At 49.4% G+C, this 5,350-nt stretch overlaps 1 pseudogene; it reads left to right on the top strand.

Annotated features, from left to right (window-relative positions):
- Positions 1 to 1,285: 1,285 nt before the first annotated feature.
- Positions 1,286 to 1,833, top strand: LOC147685486 (proton-coupled zinc antiporter SLC30A2 pseudogene; annotated as a pseudogene).
- Positions 1,834 to 5,350: the final 3,517 nt, after the last annotated feature.

Here is a 5,350-nt window from a genome sequence, read left to right as displayed (position 1 = left end):
TTGAGTGGTGAGGATTCAGTTCATGCTAAGCGTCAATCCCGATGAAAATACAGAGCAGCTCCTCTGCATGACTGTGTGCTCCCTTTGCAGGCTCAGCGCTATCCTGAGATCCAGTCCCTAAAAGGCGCTTTCAGATCGAGTGGCCGTCTCTTGACCTCCCAAAGTCTGCACCTTATAGCGAGGAGTCGGTCGATCAGCCCCAGGGAACGAGATTGAAGGAGGTGTTAAGAGAGGGGCTGGAAAGAAAGAGACAGGGGATTGACGATAGAGAGAAAGAGAGAGAGGGGGTGGCGAGAAAAAGAGGGACTGGAAAGAAAGAGAGAGGGAATGGGGAGAAAGAGAGAGAGGGGGGCTGGGGAGAGACAGAGGAGCCGGAGAAAGACAGAGAGGGGTCGCTGGAGAGACAGTGGTGCCATGGAGAGACTGGGGCGCTGGAAAGAGAGTGAGAGAGAGAGAGGGGCCGCTGGACTGAAAGAGACTGCGAGGAGCAAGAGAGAGAGGGGTTGGGGAGAGACAGTTGGGGCGGAGAGAGACAGTGAGGGGCAGACAAGAGAGGGGCTCGGGAGAGACAGTGGAGGCGCAGAGATACAGTGAGAGGCAGGACGGAGAGGGGGCCTGGGGGAGACAGTAGGGGCAGGAGGAGAGAGAGGGGCTGGGGAGAGACAGTGGGGATGGAGAGAGACAGAGGGTTCGACAAGAAGATTGTCGAGATGTCACCGACAGACTGAGGGCGTAGACCGGGAGAGAGGGGGGCAAGGAAAGAGTGAGGGAGAGCCAGAGACGGTGAACAGGGCTCAGGACAGGAGCAAGGGCAGGATAAGGGCAGTGTAGGGTTAGAGAAGGGGCAGGGAGCATGGGCAAGGTGCAGAGAGTGTGTCCGTGAGCCAGGACAGAGTGCAGGGGTTGGGACAGGGAGCAGAGGCAGAAAGGCAGACATGTTGGGCAGAACAAGGGACAGGGGGAGTGCAGCGATAGAGGACAGTGGTGAGCAGGGCAGGGTGCAGGGACCTTAGCCATGGGTATGCAGCGAGTAGGGAGTGGGACAGAGGCAGGGTGCTGTGGCACAGACCCGGACAGGCAGGGGGTACTGGAAGCACGGAGTGAGAGCAGGGTGGGCAGAGAGCAGAAATAGGGGATAGGGTGCAGGGGGCGATAGCATGGGCATGGAGCCGGGCAGGGAGAGAGAGGGCACCGGAAGCACGTGGTGAGAGTGGGCAGGGAATAATATACTGATCACCTCACCATTATGAACAGTTAACATCATAATGGGTGGTTCCATGGCCCTATGGAAGGATCACATGAACATTTGCACAAGACCACCCCCGAGAAGGAGCAGAGCACTAGTGTGCGAGCTGCCTTCATTCATGTTGTGGGGGACCTGGTGCAGAGCGTTGGGGTACTGGTGGCTTCTTACGTTATCTACTTCAAGCCAGAGTATAAAATTGTGGATCCCATCTGTATGTTCCTCGTCTTCTCCATCCTGGTCTGGGGGTCACACTATTCTAGCCATACTGAGGGATGTGTTGCTCGTACTGATGGAAGGGACTCAAGGGGCGTAGAGTAGACTTCAGTGCTGTGAAGGAAGCTCTGCTGTGCATCCCGAGACTGAAGGCGCTGCACAGCCAGCACATCTGGGCACTAACTGTGTCGCAGCCAGTGCCATCGATGCACATTGCGATCAATGAAGATGCTGATGCCCAGGTATTGCTCATAGAAGCCAGCACCCAGTTACAGAGCAAATTTAACTTCCACACCACGACAATCCAGAGTCACATTGAGAACTACTCGGAGGATATGAAAGACTGATCTAAATGTCGAGACCCCTCTGACTGAAGACTCTTTGTTCGCCCTTAGCAAAGAGGCTCGCTTGATGGAAATGTGCAACACAGCTCTGTGTGGGAACAAGTCAGATAGAGGTGCAGGAGGCCTTTTGACAAAAAAAGGTTGTTGTTACACTGATGCTAGCTTTCTGACTCCTGCCTTCAATTCAATATAACATCCAATAGTTGTCTCCAACCTCCCCTGCCATGCCCCATTTAAGCTTCTACCTCTCAAGCTGGTCCATTCTGAGCCTGTGCTGACTGAACCAGAGGTGGGCTGGACCAAAGTGTGCCTTTTCACCGGCCTCTGTGCGCTCTTCAGGGACACAGGCAGCTCTGTCTTCCCAGCTCTGGCCTCTCCACAGTGAGGCCTTGACTGTTCCATGGTGTTGTGTGGCCACTCAGGATGTTATGTATGGTTGTTTTGTGGTCTGTTTGTGTGACGATTTTATTGGTTGGTGGTCTGTGCCAATGCTTGTCTGTGGGTTTTTGGCTATTTGTGTGCCGATTTTATTGGCTGGTGGGCTGCTTTTTATTGTAATTTTTTCTGATAGTACCAAACATTGCCTGCTGCAAGCACAAATAGCCAAGTAGTCTTCCATACCTTGAAAAACACCGTCCTACAACATGTCTAAGTTTTACTTATTTTGAAAATGTGGCCCACTTTTTTTAGCTATTTGATTTGCCTGCCCTATATTTAATAACATAACAGGTCTAGTTGCAAAGCGCACGATTACCCGAAGGTGTCCTGGGGCTGAATAACAGATGTTTATTGTTACCCAACTCAAGGCTATTCATTATATCGACCTCAACTGGATGAAAGGATGAGTGTACCTGCTGGGATTTAAACCTGTCACCATGAGGTCAAGCACTGGCCCCTGCAGTGGCTGCTTTAGTGCAGTAAGCCACTAGACCCGGCTTATGGGGCTGCTTTTAATTTAGTGTCAGAGCCTCTTTTCTGTCACATTCCGACAAGCATCGGCCTCCGCATGCACGGCTTGTGCTTTTGTTGTGTCACTGTTGTGGCTTGTGCTTTAGCTTTTTGTCTCACTATGCTGCAGAAGGCAGTGCACATGTAAAAAAGGGAAAAAAGTAATTTCTTTCAGTCATATTGTGTGGAAACCACAGTATGGGGCCCATGGGCTCTGAAGAAATAGGCTTAACGTCAATTAAACTGGGCGGGGGAGGTCGCTTGGAAAAATGCGCGAGTTGCTTGGGATTTAGTAGCTCACAACGCTTTTCACTGACCAGAAGTAGCTCTCACTACACAAAAGGTTGGAGACCCCTGCTGCAGAGGTACAGGTTGGCCCCAGACACCATCACGGACCTCATCAGGGACCTCCAACCAATGTTGAAGCACACTACCCCAAGGGCATACGCTATTCCACCCCACGTGCAGGTGCTGTGCAGCCTACACCTGCTTGCGTCTGGGAGCTACCACAGTGTGGTTGCTGCGGTAGGTGGGTTGACCCAGAAAAGCCTGTCAAGGTTTTTCCACAAATTCCTTGACGCCATGTTACAGAGGATGGACCATTATATATCTTTTCTGCAACCCATGCTGAACTGGTGCAAACAAAATCTGACTTTTACCACGATTCCCCAAAATAATTGGCTGCATTGATGGCACGCACATTCCCATTTGTCCTCCTGATGCCACCGAATATATATAGAGGAATAGGAAGTCCACCCACACCATCAATATGCAGGTGATTTGCAATGCAAAGTGCGCCATCACTGACCTTGTGGCAAAATTCCCTGGGAGTACCCACGACTCCTACATATTTCAAAACTGCGGCATCTATGTGCGGCTGACTGCAGGGGAATTTGGTGAAGGACACCTCCTAGGTAAGACACAGTGTGCGACCCCTATATCCCCTATTGCAGTAAGAAGTACATGTATGCATGTGAGTAATGTATTTCCATTTCCTATTAGGTGACAGTGCATATGCCCTCTGCTCCTTCATACTCACCCCCTACCTCAACCCCTCAACACCCAGCCAAAGGAGATATAACCGGGCCCAGAAGAGCACAAGAAATGTTGTGGAGCGTACCTTTGGTATCTGGAAAAGCAGGTTCAGGTGCTTGCACAAGAGTGGAGGTGCAAGGCAGTATACCCCCATCACCTGCTGTAAGATCATTGCTGTCTGTGCTATGTTGCACAACCTTGCTGTGAAGAAGGGTACTGAGGTGGAGTTCTCAGACTATGAGGATCATGGCGACGACATTGCTGTGCCTGAAACACAACCTGCTGGAGTGTCAACACCAAGTGATGGCAGATACAGGCGTGAGGAGATTACACACAACTATTTCTGAGTAAGTAATGAGACTGAGACCTATGTTGAAAGCACAAAATGTTGTTTAATGTAGTATATATCTAGGTATTTTGAGGAACAAAAGTGCACCAGTAAGCATTTCACTGCAATGCTCACAGTGAGTAAACACACACAGACAGGTGTTGAATGCACCCACCGTAGTTGTATATTGTCACTACGCAGGTTTCAATGGCACAAATGTGCAACACAGACTTTCTAATTTCTAAATTGTATGTCCAATGGCAGCGGTCACGGAGAGTGGCCCAGTCCGTAGACGATTTCTGGCTCCAAGGTTGTGGCCACCATCTCCTCCAGGTCAGTGAGGTGGGGTGCTGTGTTCTTTCCTCCACCTGTCTGCGAGGCCTGTTTGTGGTGGTCTGCAATTTTTTTTGTGAGGCTCCTTAGGTCATAAAATCTCTTTTTTAAATCTTCTGTGACTCTGGTGGTCACTCCCACTGCATTGACTTTGTCAAGGATTTCATGCCAAATCTTCCTTTTTGCAGATTCAGGCACAGAGAGGGACTGCCTTCCAAAATGTTTGTGGTGCACCTTTACCACCTCCTCCACAAGGACCGGGAGCTCCATGCTGCTGAATTTGAGCTTTCTTTTTCTTTCTGTCTGCTCTGTGTCCTTGCTGCTTGCTATGTTTAAGGTTTAAAACTGCACAAACTCTGTCTGCTGCTGCTACCAGTCTCTCTGCTCCAACTGCCTCTCCAGAACCTTCTAATTAGTTGCAGCTACCTGTGTAGCCACTTTCTGGTAGGAAGGGGAACGTGGAGGCACCTGATTGGCTATTATCTTAAGTTTCACTTTTGCTTGCTTTCCTATTCGGTATTTACCGAATTGGTATTTACAGATTCGGTATTAACCGATTCGGTATTTCCAATGCATTCCTATGGGCCTTTTGGCCCATAGGGATGAGTGGGAAATACCGATTCGGTAAATACCGATTCGGTAAATACCGATTCAGTAATTTCCGAAAGTCCGATACCGAATTTTACCGATTCGGTAAAAAATACCGATTTTTTCCCTACATCTCATTTACCGATTTTTGAATACCGAATCGGTAAAATTCGGTATTTAAGAATCGGTAAATTACATTTACCTACATCTGGCCCATAGATACTTATAATAATTTTAAGTATCGTAGACAAAAAAGTCCCAATCTCTTTCTCCAGCAGGATTAACACAAAGACAAATCCCGAATGGTACCACTCC

The sequence above is a fragment of the Lissotriton vulgaris genome, chromosome 10, assembly GCF_964263255.1.
Source record: "Lissotriton vulgaris chromosome 10, aLisVul1.2, whole genome shotgun sequence".
Lineage (NCBI taxonomy): Eukaryota > Metazoa > Chordata > Amphibia > Caudata > Salamandridae > Lissotriton > Lissotriton vulgaris.
Note: the sequence above shows the minus strand (reverse complement) of the source record. Positions and strands in the feature narration are given on the sequence as shown.